General features: G+C 39.5%; 1 protein-coding gene across 2 annotated transcripts in view; it reads left to right on the top strand.

The window, feature by feature from the left end:
- The window catches only part of hlcs (holocarboxylase synthetase (biotin-(proprionyl-CoA-carboxylase (ATP-hydrolysing)) ligase)), a 254168-nt gene that overhangs the window by 134607 nt on the left and 101586 nt on the right, over positions 1–17975 (top strand). The gene's annotated exons all lie outside the window — the stretch shown is intronic.

Below are 17975 nucleotides of genomic sequence, written 5' to 3'. Positions count from 1 at the left end.
TTGCCTGTTGATGTGTATTTGGATTTTCAGAAGGCGTTTGACAAGGTGCCATACATGAGGCTGCTGAACAAGTTAAGAACCCATGGTATTACAGGAGAGATTCTAGAATGGATAAAGCATTGGCTCATTGGCAGGGGGCAAAGAGTGGGAATAAAGGAGGCCTTTTCTGGTTGACTGCCAGTGACTAGTGGTGTTCCACAGGGATCTGTGTTGGGGCTGATTCTTTTTACATTATATGTCAATGATTTGGATGACAGCATTGATGGCTTTGTTGCAAAGTTTGCAAAGAATATGAAGATGGGTGGAAGGCCAGGTAGTTTTGAGGAAGTAGGGAGGCCTCAGAAGGACTTGGATTAGGAGAATGGGCAAAGAAATAGCAGATGGAATACAGTGTTTGCAAGTGTATGGTCATGAACTTTGGTAGAAGAAACAAAAGGGTTGACTATTTTCTAAATGGAGAGAAAATACAAAAAAAAACAAGGCACAAAGGGACTTGGGAATCTTTGCACAGGATTCCCTAAATGTTAATTTGTAAATTGAATCTGTGTTGCAGCAGGCAAATGCAATGTTAGCATTCATTTCAAGAGGACGAGAATATAAAAGCAAAGATGTGATGTTGAGAATTTATAAAGCATTGGTGAAGTCTCACTTGGAGTGTTGTGTGCCTTTTTGAGCTCCTTATCTAAGAAAGGATGTGCTGAAACTGGCGAGGGTTCAAAGGAGGTTCATGAAAATGATGACAGGATTGAATGTCTTGTCCTATGAAGAGCATCTGATGGCTCTAGGCCTGTATTCACTAGAATTCAGAAGAATGAGGGATGAGCTCATTGAAACCTATTGAATGGTGAAAGGCCTAGATCGTGTGGATGTGGAGAGAATGTTTTCTCTTGTGGGAGTGTCTTACGACTAGAGGATACAGCCTCAGAATACAGGGGCATCATTTTAGAACGGAGATGAAGAGGGATTTCTTTAGCCAGAGGGTGGTGAATCTGTGGAATTCTTTGCTACAGGCAGCCAAGTCTTTACGCATACTTAAGGCAGAGGTTGATAAATTCTTGATTGGTCAGTGCATGAAGGGATATGGGGAGAAACAGAAGATTGGGGCTGAGAGAAAATAGATTAGCCGTGTCGAAATAGCAGAGCTGCCTCGATGGGCCAAGTGGCTTAATTCTGCTCCAATATCTTAGGATCTTTTGGTCTAATCAATCACTGGATAAAGCCATTGGTCTGGATGAAATATATCATACGTTTTAAAATTTGCTAGAAAAAGCATAGTAGAGAGAGTAATGTACGTAATTGTTCCTCATGAAGATCTGGGAACAGAGAACTGAGAAATAGATGACTTAAAATCTCTACTCAGAAAAGATTCACAATAAATAGAAGGAACCACAGATCAGTCAGCTCACCTTCATAGTAAAAATGGGTGAGTGATGTTCTCCACAACAGGGAGATCATACACCCCTGGTTTTGTTTTTTCAGGTGGCATGTAGCCTTATTGCCATCTTTTTAGACTCAAGAAGAGTGAGGGTAGACTATAGATTGTACTGTGGGAAAGATTTAAGGGTAGAATATGTCAAGGACAAAGTTGCAGTCCGGAAATTTCTTTAGTGTTTCTTTTCAATGGGCACTGGCTGATTCATTTTAATTCCTGGCTCACTGAGAAGTGACTTTCAAGCTATAGACCTTGAGAACTATTACATTGTCTACATGTGTAATGGTCATCAGTAAGTTGTTGGATATTTGTGCCCTTTTCACTCACCATCTCTTCCACGGATGCTATCTGACCTTCTGAGTGTGTCCAGCATTTTTTTTCTTTTGTTACTGCTGGTGTGGAACTAGTTACAGGACATATAAGGAACAGTTGAAGCTACATCTCCTCCACCTTAAAACAAAGACCCCAACCTCAGTTTGAACTGTAGTATGCAGGTGATGCTCAGAATGCATGTTCAGAAGCTAAGCTCCAAGTCATCGTTGGTGCATTAATCGAGAATAATGATCCCTGCAATTAACATTCACTAAATTAGAGCTTTCTACCCTCCTGTTTCCACTGTATGTCAACAATATTGAGACCCTGGAAGATGTTGGCATGCTTTCCATCGTCTAGGAGCTGTTTCTGTCAGTGAAAGATGATACTGATGGTGACATTCACCTGTGTCTTCAGTGTGCCTGAACAGGTTCAGGCTTTGGCTGGAGAAATGTATTTCAAAGTCAAAGCCTTGAACCTAGTCTGTGGCAATGATCCATTTCCTCCTTGTGCATCACTGAATTCTAGTCTATATACCGCATGCACTTCAAAGCACAGAATCCTCCAGATTGACTAGCAGGGTAAATTAACTGACTTTGGCACCTTCTTCCACTCTAATGCTCGCAGCACTGGAGCCGTGTTGGTCCTTGTATAACTCTCCATGGCCAGGTAGGATTATTTGACTGCATATTAACTGAAGCAGGTCCTATTCTGAGTTCCGTCACAGCCAGAACTTACTATGTAGGCATGGGAAATGATTCAGGACTGTTCTGTAAGTTTCCTTGAAGACGGATATCATTCCCACCGACTTGTGCGAACGGCTGGCCTATGACGGCTCAAGACGCAGGAGGAGTATTCTCGTTGGCTTTGTGAACCTCAGGACCATTTGCTGGGAGTGTACAATTAGTGGATGGACTGCATAGCCGCTTTCTCATTGTTACTGACACCGTTTCCACCTCTGGCACAATATGTTCATGACCTCATCAACCACCTTAGAACCCCCAGAAATGGAGTTGGAAGTAGGTTGATTCCCATGAGCCACTCAGAAAAAAAGTAGTTGGGTAGTTGTCCCTATTATTATATGAAATAACCTCATATCAAATTAAGGGACCATGTAAAAGAATTTCACTCAGAATTTTCATTTGAAAAGTCTAGCAAAAATTTTAGATGATCAATCTCATTGGCTGTTTTAAGTAGATAATAAAGGGCATCAATGAGGCGATGGAATTATCTGTCCTGGGGACAGAGGACTGTGTGTTTATGTGCATGGGTGTGAGGGAGGAACGGGGCTTGTTTTGCTGTTGTTTTGTTTTTGTTCTATGTTGCTCTGGAGAACATTGTGGGCAGGCTTTGTTGGCACTGGAATGTGTTGTGACACTTGTGGGCTGCACCTGGCACACCCTTGGGTATGTTGGTTGTTAACGCAAATGACACATGTCACTGCATGTTTCGATGTACATGTGATAAATCAACTTGAATCTGAGTGGACAAGGGTTGGACGATAGATATAGGATCAACACACACAAAATGCTGGAGGAACTCAGCAGGCCAGGCAGCATCTATGGAAAAGAGTACAGTTGACGTTTCAGGCCAAGAGCCTTCATCAGGGCTGGAGAAAAAAAGCTGAGGAGCTGATTTAAAAGGTTGGGGGGGAGGGAGGGAGAATGAAACACCAGGTGATAGGTGAAACCTGGAGGGGGAGGGATGAAGTAAAGAGCTGGGATGTTGATTGGTGAAAAAGACAGAAGCCCATGGAAGAAAGAAAAAGTGGGGAGGAGCACCAGAGGGAGGTGATGGGTGGGCAAGAAGATAAGGTGAGAGAAGGACAAGGGATGGGAAATGGGGAAGAGGAGAGGGTTGGGGGGGCATTACCAGAAGTTTGAGAAATCGATGTTTATGCCATCAGGTTGGAGGCTACCCAAACGGAATATAAGGTGTTGCTCCTCCAACCTAAGTTTGGCCTTGTCACGACAATTTAGGAGGGCATGGATGGACATTTTGGAATGGGAAGTGGAATTAAAATGGGTGGCCACTGGGAGATCCTGCTTGTTCTGGCAGACGGAGCATAGATGTCCGCCCAGCACCTCCCTTTGGTGCTCCTCCCCCCTTTTTCTTTCTTCCATGGGTTTCTGTCTCTTTCACCAACCGTTGCACTGGAACGGTTCCATTCTCTTGACCTCAAGTCTGGGTTCAGTGGTACGAACGAGTGCCACAAACTGGGATCTTCCTTGGTTGCAGTGGATGACCATGACATCATCTATTCCTTGCAATGCCCTGTGCTCTCCACGAAGTGTTGCAGTACCATCTTCCCAGCCATTGGATTTCACTGTAGATCTTATCCGCCCCGTCTGCCAGAGCTGACTTCACATGCTCAAGTGAACCTATCTCAACTGAGTATGAAGCCACCAACTACTCTCACCTGGTTTAGCCTGCCTGGTAGTGCTGTATCGCATGCAAACAGCTACTTGAAGCTGCAGGTGAGAGCTGAGTGCCCAGTGGGGATCAAAGGCGAGTGAGCTGCTGTGGAACGGACATGACAAGCACCTTCACCAGAGGTGCTACCCCTTCCTGGATGCCCCATACCTCCCATCAGAAGGAAGTAAGAGCAAGGGTTATGAAGTTAGAAAGTGGGTCTAACTTAAAGATTTAATTTGTTTATGAAACACTTCAAATCGGGGATATGGAACAGGCAATTTGGGAAGGAAAGTACCATTACAAGAGGCTAGTAATAAACCTGAAAAATAGGGATATATTTGGCAAATGATTTAAAACATTTAAATGTTTGCACTTGAAAGGGAAATGTGTACATAGTTCTTGAAACATAAGCTAAATAAGACAGGGAAGAAAGGGAATTCAAGTTCCATAAATCATTAAAATATCTATACCAGTTAATAACACTATAAATATTCAAGTCATTCAAATTTATTCAAAACAATATTACGCAATTAAATGGAGAAAGAAAATGAAATTAAGTTGTAAGGTAATACAATGATTACTGTAGTAGCTGATTATTTGTCAGAGATATGAACAATGAGCAACACTACTTAAACAGTCTAGCTATCATCAATAGAATAGAAAAATAGGCAAGATAACATACACCTGTATTTAAAATTTCACAGAACTAAATTGTACTGTTCCAGTTTCCACATAAGGTATGTAGCATCATGGGAAAGCTTATATCAAAAATTGCATACACCTGTCAAGGAAGGACAAAGTGTCTGACCCCCTATTTTGAAAAGTGAAAGCTGAGCTATGATCTAATGGAGGTTGTTAAAATTATTAAGTTTTGATAGACAAAACAAATATTTCTACATGTGGACAGAGAGAAACAGGTGTGTGCCAGTACAAGATGGGCATGAAAGAATAACACTAAATTCAGATAAAAATGAGTGGTGACTTAATGCAATTTGTTACTGTTGCGGAGTGATGAGATGAATTGTCTATACGCACCCAAGGGGAGATTTGATAAGCAAACGTGAAAGGAGTTGAGCATCATGTTAGATTTGATAAAGAAAAGTGGGAGAAATTCTGTGAAACAAGAATGTGAAATGGACTGATTCTGTACTCTATATTAGAGGGCCTATGTATTCAGATTTCACAGTGATTGGAAGAAGTCCAGTTCCTTTTTATTCCATAGGGTTTTGTAATCAATACTATTGTTTTAGGTTGAACTTTACTGCAGCTGTTTTTCACTGATCTTAACATTAAAACTGGAATGGAACTATTTATTGTCTGGTGAGAAGAAACCAAGTCATCTATCACATTATAAAATCTAGTTTTTGATTTATAATATTATGTAGTAGCCTTGATGAATGTTGTATTCATTTACTATAGCAGGGTTTGTGTTACAGCTAGTTTGCCTGATGTTCATTTTCCCTCTTTGATTAACATACATCACTGTAGCTGTCAAACAGGCTATTTGCTCTGATATTTTACAAAGTTTCAGAGGTTCATTTATTATCAAAGTATACAACTCTGAAATTTGTCTTCTCCAGATAGCCGCAAAATCAGGAAAGAAAAGAATGGCAGCATGATCATCAACCCCAAATGTCCCTCCCCTGCACAAAAGACAAAGAATGATCGGGCGAAAAACAGAGAATATAAAGAAAATAAGATGGGGGAGGGGGGAGTCCATAATCCAGGTCCATAATCCACGTTCATATCCTAAACGCAAAAACCTGAGTAACAATCTCTGGGCACAGTGAATAGCACAATGGAATATTCAAGGATTTAAACTGAGTAAATAATATGTTCATTATTCAAATAACTATTTAGCTATGTTGTCATCGAGGATATAATATTTTTCATATTGAAGTTCATTAACTTGTCATCTGTAAGTTAGGTTTCTCAAATTATGAAGTGTATAGTTAGAAGAGGTGAAGCACTTTGATGGTCTAACAAACATTCCCACTGGATTGTGGCAGATTGTATGTGGTGTGGTTGCAGATTGTTGTCCACTGGTGATGAATTTAATGTTAAGATTTATCAATATGTTTAACATATTAGGTTATATTGTTCAGGTTTAATTGTCATTCAACAATACACATGAATATAGCCAAATGGAACAGTGTTCCTCTGGGGCCAAGGTGTAAAACACAGAATCAGCAGTCACACAGAGCATTTATAGCACTTACATTTATGATAGCAAAAAAACATAGTTACAAAACAAAATAAAGTAATGATATAGTCCAAGTCCCTGAATATCATGGCCTATGGATTGATCATGCATGGATGTTGTCTTGAAGCCAAGAACAGCCCACAGCAGTTCCTCATATCGTGCAGTGCAGCCACAGAATGAAGCAATGCAGCTTGTCTTGCACCAAGTGAACACTGGAGAGCAGTGCTGACAGAAGGGGCAAACTCCCATCCCAACGCGGAATCAGCCAGCTTCAGTGTCTCCTTCCTGACCAGCCGCGGCAGGTGAGGTCCCGGTCTGCACCACAACGAAGGCCACGCAGCTATGAACCAGTGAATTAGACTCGCAGTATTCTACACTAACAATGTCCAACAGGGTCTTGCAATCACCACAAAGTGTCCCACGCTGTCCGTTAGACTGCGCCCTCTTCCCTGAGTGACTGAAGCATAATTGGCAAGCGATCCACGCAGTTAGATTCCTTGAGAATTACATGGGTAATATTGATTCCCTAGAACTGACAGGACCTTATATGGCTGTTCAAATTTATTCATCAAATGAAAGGGCTCACAGTAGTTTCTGGTTTTCTCTCACAAGCTATAAATAGAATAAAAGAGATTAAATTCCCATTAGGGAAAGTAGAACGTAAATAGCTGGAGCGTGACATTTTGAGGCATAAAATAAATTTTTCTTGGTAATGTAGATATTTTCTTTTGCATAGAAAGTACGATATAAGTTCAGAGACTACTTAAACTACTGTTCAGAACTTCTAGAATGAACTACCACTTAATGCAGCAAAAACTAATTTGAATGCAGCAGTCTAAAATCTAATGGACAGTCTTATGACCAAACGTGGATGATATGCTGGATCATGAAGTGGAAATCTAAAGGGGGATGAAATGTAGAGTTAAACTATAGGCTGAGTGTATTGTGTATTTAATCCTAGACTGCTTGAATTCCATCCTGCAAAACTTAGTTATGCAAGCTTCCACTAGTGGGTAGACACTGAGAGTGATCTTAACAAAAATAAATGAGATGATTTTTGTGCATTTGTGTTTCAAATTTTTATTTTATGTTGATTGAAACTACCCGAATTCTAGTCTTGGATTCATGAAGATTAACGCACTTTAAAATTCATTCATGAGATGTAGGTGTTGCTGGTGAGACTTGCATTTTTTGGCTCATGAGGACTGAACATGTTCATTAGTCATGATCTGTGGTCAATGGCCAATCACTGTTTATTATGCTTACAGCTGCCTGCAGACTTTTTGTTGGCTTCTGCATAGCAACCTTTGGTTATCAGGAGTCTGATATGGTATGGAGTGTACTAGAGGACATCTCAGACCGATGTGAACTCAGTAATTCGCATTGTTTCTCAATAACCCATTAGGGAATTAGCAGAAAACTTAAATAAAGATTTAGATCTGTATAAAATCTTTTATAGTAAACAAAACGACAAGAAAGGTGTGTTTGAGAGAGGAAAAAAGATTGCAGCTTCAGTTTGAAACACTTTAGTCTTTGAAGTTTTAAAAGTAAGTTTTCAGTACCAGAGACATTTCATGATTATATAGTTAAGATTTATTACACTGTAGAAGATTGCTTTGCTCTGGGTTGGATATACCTACACACTTGTGCTATCTGACAAGTAAGTGTAGAGGGTCATGTGGGAGGGAAGGGTTAGGTTGATTTTGGAGTGGGTTAAAATCAGCACAACATCTTTGGTTGAAGGGCCAGTACAGTGTGGTACTGTTCTATGTTCAATGTTCTATAAATATAATAAATTCACACCCTTCATGTGTTCTGTGGTAGATAAACCTTATCTAGGAGCAGGATAAAGTAGATAGTGACTTAATGAGCAGGAGTTGATGTTGAAGGATGCTATCCAATTTACTCCTTGGTAACTTTGGGTATTAATAATAATTTAATAGGCATCCATTAGTCTCGTGAGACCATGGATTTGTGACTTGGAAGGTTTCCAGGGTGCAGGCCTGGGCAAGGTTGTATGGAAGACCGGCAGTTGCCCATGCTACTAGTCTCCCCTCTCCATGCCACCGATGATGTCCAAGGGAAGGGCACTGGGGCCGATACGGCTTGGCACCGGTGTCGTCGCAGAGCAATGTGTGGTTAAGTGCCTTGCTCAAGGACACAACACGCTGCCTCAGCTGAGTCTCGAACTAGTGACCTTCAGATCACTAGACCGACGCCTTAACCACTTGGCCACGCGCCAACCTTGGGTATTGATGGTCTCAATATTATTCTTACTGAACAACCTGGGCCATTATTATTTCAAAAACAAAATTTGCAGATGCTTTAAATCTGAAATAAACATATAAAGTGCTGGAAACATTCAGCAGGTAAGCCAGCATCTGTGAAAAGGGAAACAGAGTTAAAGTTCAGGTCAGGGACAGAGAATGCTGAAGTAATATATTGATATATTATTTCTGCCATTTTGCCATTGCAGCCCATTGTACTGTTTTGTGTATTCCTTATTAGCTACATTACTGTCCCAACCTTTTCTTATTGATGAATCTATAGAATATTCTATTATTTAATGTACCTTAAAAATCTGAAGATCTCTTTGTCTAATTTCCTAATTTAAAGCTAACAAAATGAAGACTTAAAATTGTACGTTGTGAGTATAACCTGTGTAGAAAAGCTGGGGAGAAAAATGGGGAAGTAGAATAATAATACATTTATGGATAAAATAATGGCAGAAGAACTAGAGAAAAATGAAATGAAAGGTGGATTCAAAGTCAAAGTAAAATTTATTATCAAAGTACATATATATCACCACATACAACCCTGAGATTCATTTTCCTATGGGCATACTCAGCAAATCTATAGTATAGTAACTATAACAGGATCAATAAAAGATCAAGTAGAGTGCAGAAGACAACAAATTGTGGAAATGCAAATAAAAATTATATAGCACAGAATGTTGCCGATGATTGCCAGTGCCATGTTGATGATTAAGGTTAATTGGGACACAGGGACAAGTACCTTTTGGCTCTGTTAGGTGGTTTCCCTAATTAGCTGAAGTTTCATGGATACACTAGGTAAAAAAGTTATAAAAAAGACAAACTACAAATGAATTGAGTAACAAATTATGTATTTTATCTGAAACACAGAACAAATTAGAACACTAGCAATACCATTGGCCATTGTCCATTGTACCCAACAATTACAGGAAATCTGTGGGGGAGAGAAACACATATACAAACAGAGTATCAAGGATCATTTCAATTCCTCGGACCCCCGGCGCATGTGGCATGTAATACAGGTCATTACAGACTTCAAACCATCTAGTACTGTGCCCCCTTCCAGCTCTGCTTCCCTCCCTGATGAGCTCAATTACTTCTATGCTCACTTTGACCGAGAGAACAAGGAGGTCACCCTCAAAGCGGATCTCCCACCTGGTGAACTGCCCCTCTCACTTTCCACCTCCGATGTTTGTGCCACCCTGAGCAGGGTGAATTGTCGGAAGGCAGCTGGTCCGGATGGAATATCTGGCCGTGTGCTCAGAGTCTGTGCAGGGCAGTTGGCCAGGGTCTTCACGGATACTTTTAATCTGTCCCTGGCCCAGGCAGTTGTCCCCACAAACTTCAAATCACCACCATCGTGCCAGTGCCGAAGCATTCCACTGCCACGGGCCTGAATGACTTCCGCCCAGTTGCACTCACCGCCATCATTGCAAAGTGCTTTGAGATACTGGTTCTATCACATCTGAAATCCTGTCTTCCCACTACCCTGGACCCCCATCAATTTGCCTATCGCACCAACAGGTCAACAGAGGACGCCATCTCCACTGCACTTCACTCTGCCCTGACCCACCTGGACAGCCCCAACTCTTATGTCAGAATGCTGTTCATTGACTTTAGTTCAATACTGTGATCCCCTCCAAGCTGATCGCCAAAGTTCGTCAGCTTGGTATCAGCTCATCCCTCTGCAATTGGACCTTGGACTTTCTGACTAACAGACCCCAATCAGTTAAGTTAGACAACCTCTCCTCCTCCACTCTCACCCTGAACACCGGTGTGCCTCAAGGCTGTGTGCTGAGCCCTCTTCTGTACTCCCTTTTCACCTATGACTGCATTCCTGTACGTGGTTCTAACTCCATAATCAAGTTTGCAGACAACACCACGGTGGTTGGCATGATCAGAGGGGATGACGAGACAGCTTACAGGGACGAGGTCCAGCACCTGGCCTTGTGGTGTGCCGAAAACAACCTGGCCCTTAACACCCAGAAGACCAAGGAGATCATTGTGGACTTCAGGCATGCTAGGAACCACACTCACGCCCCCATCTACATCAATGGAACAGTAGTGGAGCGTGTATCAAGCTTCAAATTCCTTGGTGTCCACATTTCCGAGCATCTCACCTGGTCCCTGAACTCCTCCATCCTGATCAAAAAGGTGCAAAAGCGCCTTTATTTCCTGCGAAGCATCAGGAAAGCTCATTCTGTCCCAGAATACTGACGGACTTTTACCGCTATACCATTGAGAGCATACTCACTCACCTACTGCATCTCAGTGTGGTATGGCAACTGTCCCGTATTGGACCGCAAAGCATACCAGCGTGTGGTGAAAACTGCCCAGCGGATTATCGGCACTTGCCCACCATTGAGAACATCTACCATAAATGCTGCCTGGGCAGGGCGAAAAGCATTATCAAGGATGCATCTCACCCTAACCATGGACTTTTTACTCTCCTCCCATCTGGTAGGCGCCACAGGAACCTCCACTCCCAGAAACCAGCAGGCACAGGAAGAACTTCTTCCCTGAGGCTGTGACCCTGCTGAACCTCACATCACAGCACTAAGCAGTATTGCACCCATATTGTACTGTCTCAGTACTTTTATATTTGTGTGCTGTAGCACTTACTTTTCATTTGCAGTTATTTTGTAAATAACACTATTCTTTGCATTTCTGGTTAGATGCTATCTGCATTTCATTGGCTTTGTATCGGTACTCGGCACAATGACAATGAAGTTGAATCTAATCTAATTTTAAAGTGGGAAAGCCATTGCCCTGGGGCAATTCCACTCTCTTGACGTCAGAAATCTGTGTCCAGTGGCACGGGCAGGCATCAGAACTGTGGTCTGCCATGGCTGGGAGTAGATGACCATGACTACTTTGGTGTGTTGTCATGCTCTTGCTCTCACTCTGGACATACTGCAGAACCGTCTTTCTGGCCATCGGGTCTCACTGCAAATCTCATCTGTCCAGACTGCTGGAGCTAACTGTATGCCGGAGGCATGTCCCAATCTCACTGAGGTATAAGACTCACCAGCTACCCTCACCTGGTTTACATCACCTGTCAAAGCAGTGCCTCGGAATGTGGCTGCTGCCATGTGCAAATGGCTAATTGGAGCCGCAGGTGTGAGCTGATTGTCCAAAGGCAACCAGGGGTAACATTTGAGATGATTATTGATACCTTCAAATTCTTCATAGTCCCTAACTTGTTCAGGTAGTGAAATAGTTTCATTTTCATTTCTGGCATTTCCAAGTCTGAATGCTTTAAACCGCGGTGAGCAAAACAGTTCTGAATTCTCCTTCTGCTTATTTCTCGCAAACTATCAACGACAAAAGTCATTGCTTTTTGAACACAAACAAATGCAACTGACCCTATTTAAAGACTGTTCGCTGTAAGTACAGTGTAGTGTCTAACAGCCACATGATGTGCATGCACCTCATGCTAGGTAGAAAATGTTTGGCACCAGTCTCCTGCTCAATTGAAGTGGCATATTGCTCCAAATAAACAAAGGTAATCCCAGCTATTTTCTGACTTAGTTTTTGTTCTTCAGTAGCTGTCCCAAATAAGTAGTTGCCCTGATGGCTCTATTAACTGGAATCCATTGTATATGGATTTAAATAAAATATAATTTAAGTTCAATATAATAAAAATTTAATCCATTTTTGGGCATAGAGGTTAAGGAAGAAATCTGTTGATAAAGAAGAATCATGACTTAAATAGAGTATAGTAATTTTATGAACTTCGCCTACCTCAGTATTAATTTCAGTCAAAGAGATAGTTCAAGACGATAAGAGAATTGGGTTCCTATAACATATACAATTTTTATCTCAACTAACTTGTGCAAAGCTCAATGGGAAAGGATTCATTATTATAGCTAGTAACAAAAAATGAATCATAAATGAATGTAGGGGAGTGTTCAGGCAATAGTGAGCATAACATAATTCACTTTGACAATGGATAAGGAAATAAGTATGACATAAACTATGCTAATACATTGGAGAAAACATATTTTGAAAGGTTAGGAGCAGAACTTGGGAATATAAATAGACAGCCATATTGGCATGGAATAGAAAGGTTTAAGTTCAGGAAGAACATATTCGACTAAAAGATAATAGACACAAATTTTGTGTGTTTCCATGGGTGAATAATGATGTAAGGTAGCTGAAGACCACATGCTTAAAAAGAGACTGAGGAAACAGGCAGACGTTAACTACATACTGTAATTGAAGGGAAAAATAGCACAAAAAGAGAACATGAAAGGATTAGGAAGTCAAAGTGGAAATAAAATTTTCAAGGAACATTAAATAGTAACATATTCTATATAGTCTGTATTCTGTAGCCTCTTTGAGCCTGGTGTTACATGCTTTCAGGCTCTTGTATCTTCTGCTTGATGAGAGGGGGAGAAGGGAACATCCAAGGTTATGCTGGCCTCTTTATCGAGGAGTGAATAGTTTAGACAGAGCCCATGGAGGAGAGACTGGTTTCTGTGACGTGTTAAGCTGTATCCACAACTTTGCTGATTTTCTGGTATTGGGCAGAGCAGTTGTAATACCAAGCTGTGATAGATGGATTATATTAAGGAAAGGTAAGACAAGCGAATAAAGGAGGGGGGAATAGAGGGCTGTGCCATTATATTTATAGGAAGGTGGATAGGAGGAAGCTTGGTGAAGAATAAATGCTGATTTGCATTAGTTGGGCCAAATGACTGGTTTCTCTGCTCCATGTTCTATATAAATGGGGGGTAAAAACTGAAATCAAATACATAATTGAAGATGTGAAGGTTTTTCAAAATAATTTTGGGAAGGTATGCAAGTTACTTCCTACCCCTTCCCTATTCAAAACCCTACAGTATCCACTGATAGCAATTGAACTTGGAATCCTGCAAGAAAGTGCTGTTAATATTTAGGGATCCGAATATAATTGGCAAGGAAACATTGCCCGTTGTTAATTACTCTTGAAGTGAGTGTTTTGCTAGGCCATCTCAGAGGGCATTTAAAAGTTAGCCATGCTTCTGTGTCTGGAGTCACAGATAGGGCAAGGATGACAGATTTCCTTTCCTAAACCAAAGGTTCTGACAACAATTTAGTAGTATATGGTCATTATTACTAATGGCTAGTTTTTTTCAGATGTAATTCCAGATTATTAATTGATTTGAGAAGTGATTTTTTTTTTCCCTAGTGTGATGGTGGGAAACCACAGGAAGTCTTTGCACTGCTTGGATGTCAATGGTGGTGCAAATTTAACAGATTTTGTCTTTCATATCCATTAGTTAGTTCTGGACAGTGCATGCGCAGCAGTTTCAATGGCATTTTAGATTGAACACTGGTCGTTTTGATTGGAACTACCAATAAGATTTGGTCCAACATTTTTTTAAAGTTTAGTGAACTTTTGACTCTTCAGCTAATTTACATTCTATATTGCTTTTATATTACAATCCTGTGGCAACATTGTTGGTTTATTTCAAGAGAGTGGACTATTTGTTTTGTTGAATAATCTGAAACCGAGGTGCTGAATTGTATGCAGAATTTATTTACTGCTCAATTTCAATACAGGCAATTTGAAAGAGAAGTTTGTGAGTAGTCCTAAACTGGATGAAGTATAGTGGTGGATAGGCCAGCTTGAAATTCCAAAATGCCAGGCTGATTTAAGTGTGTGTTTTTAACCCTGCTGTAATAACAACAGTGACAAACCTTTGGCCTGAAGGAGCTGGAGAATGGGAGGGTAGTTAGTGGGGTGGAACTAATTTAATGCCTCAGTGGCCTCACAGCAGTAGAGCAACCAGAGCCTATGGAGATCTTTGTCTACATTTCCACTTATACTGGGAAGATGCCAGTCAGCACTTAGGTTCAGAAACAGGTGGAAGCCATTATATCTGTCATAATGGTTTGAGAAATTGTTTCTGAAATTTTGCTCCGTGTTTTAAAAACGAATTGAAAATGATAGCATAGTGCAAGGCTTTTGTAACCAAATAAAAAAAAATTGCTGATTAGTATTTCCTGATTTTTTTTTAAAGAAATTAGCTAGCTTATGTAGGTAATGTTTGCTTCATGTTAAGTTTTATTATTTTTGATGTTGACGTCCTTAAAACTCGTGTTTAGACTAATTGAATAATACAAACCCGTGATAAAAATTGGAGAGTTGGTGTTTGTGAGTGTTTGTGAAATAACTTTATACGAAGGTTTTGCTTACATTGCCCAGATTGGTTTTAAAGCCTCTCATGTTGTGCTGGACCAGGGCTCTCATCAGTGATGCCATTGTATGAGTTTCATATATTGGGATGTGGAGATTATGAACACAAGGCCAATGCGTTAACTGGTATGGTTCTAATTTAAGGGTTATATGTCCCCTTAAGTTTTCCAGGAGAACTGTTTCACTTTGCCTTATGCAAGGTTGATTTACTGTTTTATGGTCTTGCTGTGACATAAATTTATGAATTAAAAACCCAAGGCCAGTTTGATTCTCTTTTCCTGAAGTGAAATTCCTTCTGTAGTTCTTTACCTCTGTTGAGAAGTTACTGGAATCTCAACAGAATTTGTTTGCATTGCTTTCAGTGCCTTTTTATTAGTTTGATTTCTTTTATTTTTCTATCTGTAGCTTTAGTGCCGATTCACCTTATATTTGGGTGGCTCATTGCTGCTTTGATGGAATTCATTCCTATCTCTTAATAATCAGATGTGAGCTAATAATAGAATGTTATTGTGCAGGGCAAGAGCTTTAATTTAATGTCTGTACTGATGATTTTCCCTACTCCCACTTAAGGCACCAATGTGTATTTAAAACATTTGAGCAACACACACAAAATGCTGCAGGAACTCAGCAAGTCAGGCAGCATCTATGGTGAGGAATTAAACTGTTGATGTTTTGGGCTGAGATCTGAGTTTCTTTGCCATCCTTCTCATGGTGTTCTCCAGGAATGCAGCACAAAATAAAATTTTTAACCATATGCATCATGACAGGATTATGCAAATAGTATTTTTTAAATGAAGGATGATTTAAAAAAAAATACAGCAAGTTGTCTGCCACAGTATTTCATTGAGGGGCATATATTAAATACTTTGTTTAGTGTCTGCCCCAATTGGCTATTAACTGAGTGGCCATTTGAGGGGAGTCAGGTACTTCCTCAGAGTGACCTGGGTTCAGTCTGCATTAGGTACTCTCTGTTCTCCCTGTGATTGTACAGATTTCCTTCCAGTGCTCTGGTTTTCTTCTGCATTTCAAATATGTGCTAGTTGGTAGGTTAATTAACCACTCAAGTTATTCAGAGTGGAAGTGGGTGGTAAGAGAGTATGGGGGAATTACTGGACATATGAGAGAAAATGGATTATTGGAATTTAAGTGGAGAGTGCAGTGGTTTTTTAAAATTGAATCAGATTCAATGGGTCCTTCCATGTCAAAAGGAAAATAAAAAATATTCTTTGCTGAAGAGAATCAGTGAGCTAATGGAGTGTTTATAACAGTCAGATAGTGCTATGCTGATGGGTAATAATGTTAGATTTTTATTCCATATTTTATTTAGTTAATTGAAGTTAAATATCCATTAGAGTGATTCGAACTTGGGCGATAAGCTTTTGTGGCCTCCCCCACCGCCCCAACAGTTGCTGGACAGCTTGAACAAATAATCTGCTGAAATCCTCATTAGGACTACAATCTTGGAGTAGTCGTCTCTTTTGGATTATCAGTATGGAAGAACAGAAGAGCCTTCATTTATGACTAGTCCCTGCCGCTTAAAATGTTCATCTCATTGATATCGATGAATTGTTGATTCTCATGGCCAAAATGTGATAAACGTTAGCCATTTAGCATTTATTTCAAAGTTGCTGATTGTGTCATCCTTGATTATTTCTGGTCAAAAAGAACTGTGCTTATTCAATTTAAGTTTCGGTTTTATCCCTTCAATATCACCTAATAGAAATAATACAGGGTTATGTGGAAGTTGAATTCCAGTAATTTGTTCCAATAAGACTCTTAAATTTATCCAAAAGGGTTGAATTTTAAAACAAGACCAAGTAGAATGTAAAAAAGTACCAATTTCTTGATTACACCGAAAACATTTATCAGATAGATTTGAATTTAATCTATTTATTTTTTGTGGTGTAATATATAATTGGTGTAAAAAATTATATTGTACTAATCTAAGTCGAACATTTATTGTATTTGTCATACTGTCAAGACAAAGTCTTGACCAATTTGTTTCATCAATATTAATATTCAGATCTGTTTCCCATTTTTGCTTTGACTTATGGGTTCCTTGTTTGATTGTCTGTTCTTGAATCAAATTATACATACAAGAAATAAATTTTTTAATTTTCCTTTTTTGAATTAAAATTTCAATTTCATTAGGCTTTGGCAAAAACATTGTTTGACCCAGCTTACCTATTAAGTAAGCCCTTAATTGAAAGTAACAAAAGAAAGTATTGTTAGATATTTTATATTTATCCTTTAATTGTTCAAATGACATCAATATACCTCGCTCAAAACAATCTCCTATAAATTTAATCCCTTTTTGGTACCAATTATATAAAAGTTGATTGTCCATTGTAAAAGGAATAAGTCTGTTTTGGAACAAAGGCCTCCTTGCTAATAGAGATTTCTGTGTTTCCTTATCAACATTTAAATTGAATAAATATCAGAAAGAATTTATAAAAATTGCATTGGCAGTAGCTAAGAAGACTATAGCAGTTACTTGGAAATCTGATTCGTATTTAAGTATGCATCGTTGGAATAATGAAATGGCTAGTTCTACTCCACTTGAAAAAATTACTTATAATTTAAGAGATAAATATGTAACATTTTTGAATATTTGGCACCCTTATTTACAAAAGATAGGATGGCATATTTAAGTGCTCCGATAAAGATTTTGGTTACTTGGGGAAAGTAACGAATAATTATACCAAATTTATTTTGAATCCCATGGAGCATGTGGAAACCTTCCAATACCCAGGCGGCTCTTTTTTTTCTCTTTCTTTCTTTTTAGGTAGGACTATATATGGGGGGGGGAGGGTTAAGGGGGGGGTAGATTTTATCTTTTCATGTATTCTTTTTGAAAATTTAATAAAAATTATTAAAAAAAAAGAACTGTGCTTGGTCTTCAATGATTTAACTGCAATGATCAGAGCACAGCATTGATCAGATTCATCTATGTTAGAGCTGGAGCTAGAGTTTGTATTAGCATGGGACAATTACTATTCATATTAAAATTCTGTATCAATAACTTGTCAATGTACAAGTAACTTGAGATAATAAAATGTTTGTCCCAAAGTGATTTAAACAATTTCTAAAGGTTATGTACCAGTTTTGCCGTTCTCCATCAAGTCAACACATTAAGCATTCACAATATTTTTAAAT

Source organism: Mobula hypostoma, chromosome 6 (assembly GCF_963921235.1).
Source record: "Mobula hypostoma chromosome 6, sMobHyp1.1, whole genome shotgun sequence".
NCBI lineage: Eukaryota > Metazoa > Chordata > Chondrichthyes > Myliobatiformes > Myliobatidae > Mobula > Mobula hypostoma.
This window is presented reverse-complemented; position numbering and strand designations above follow the sequence as displayed.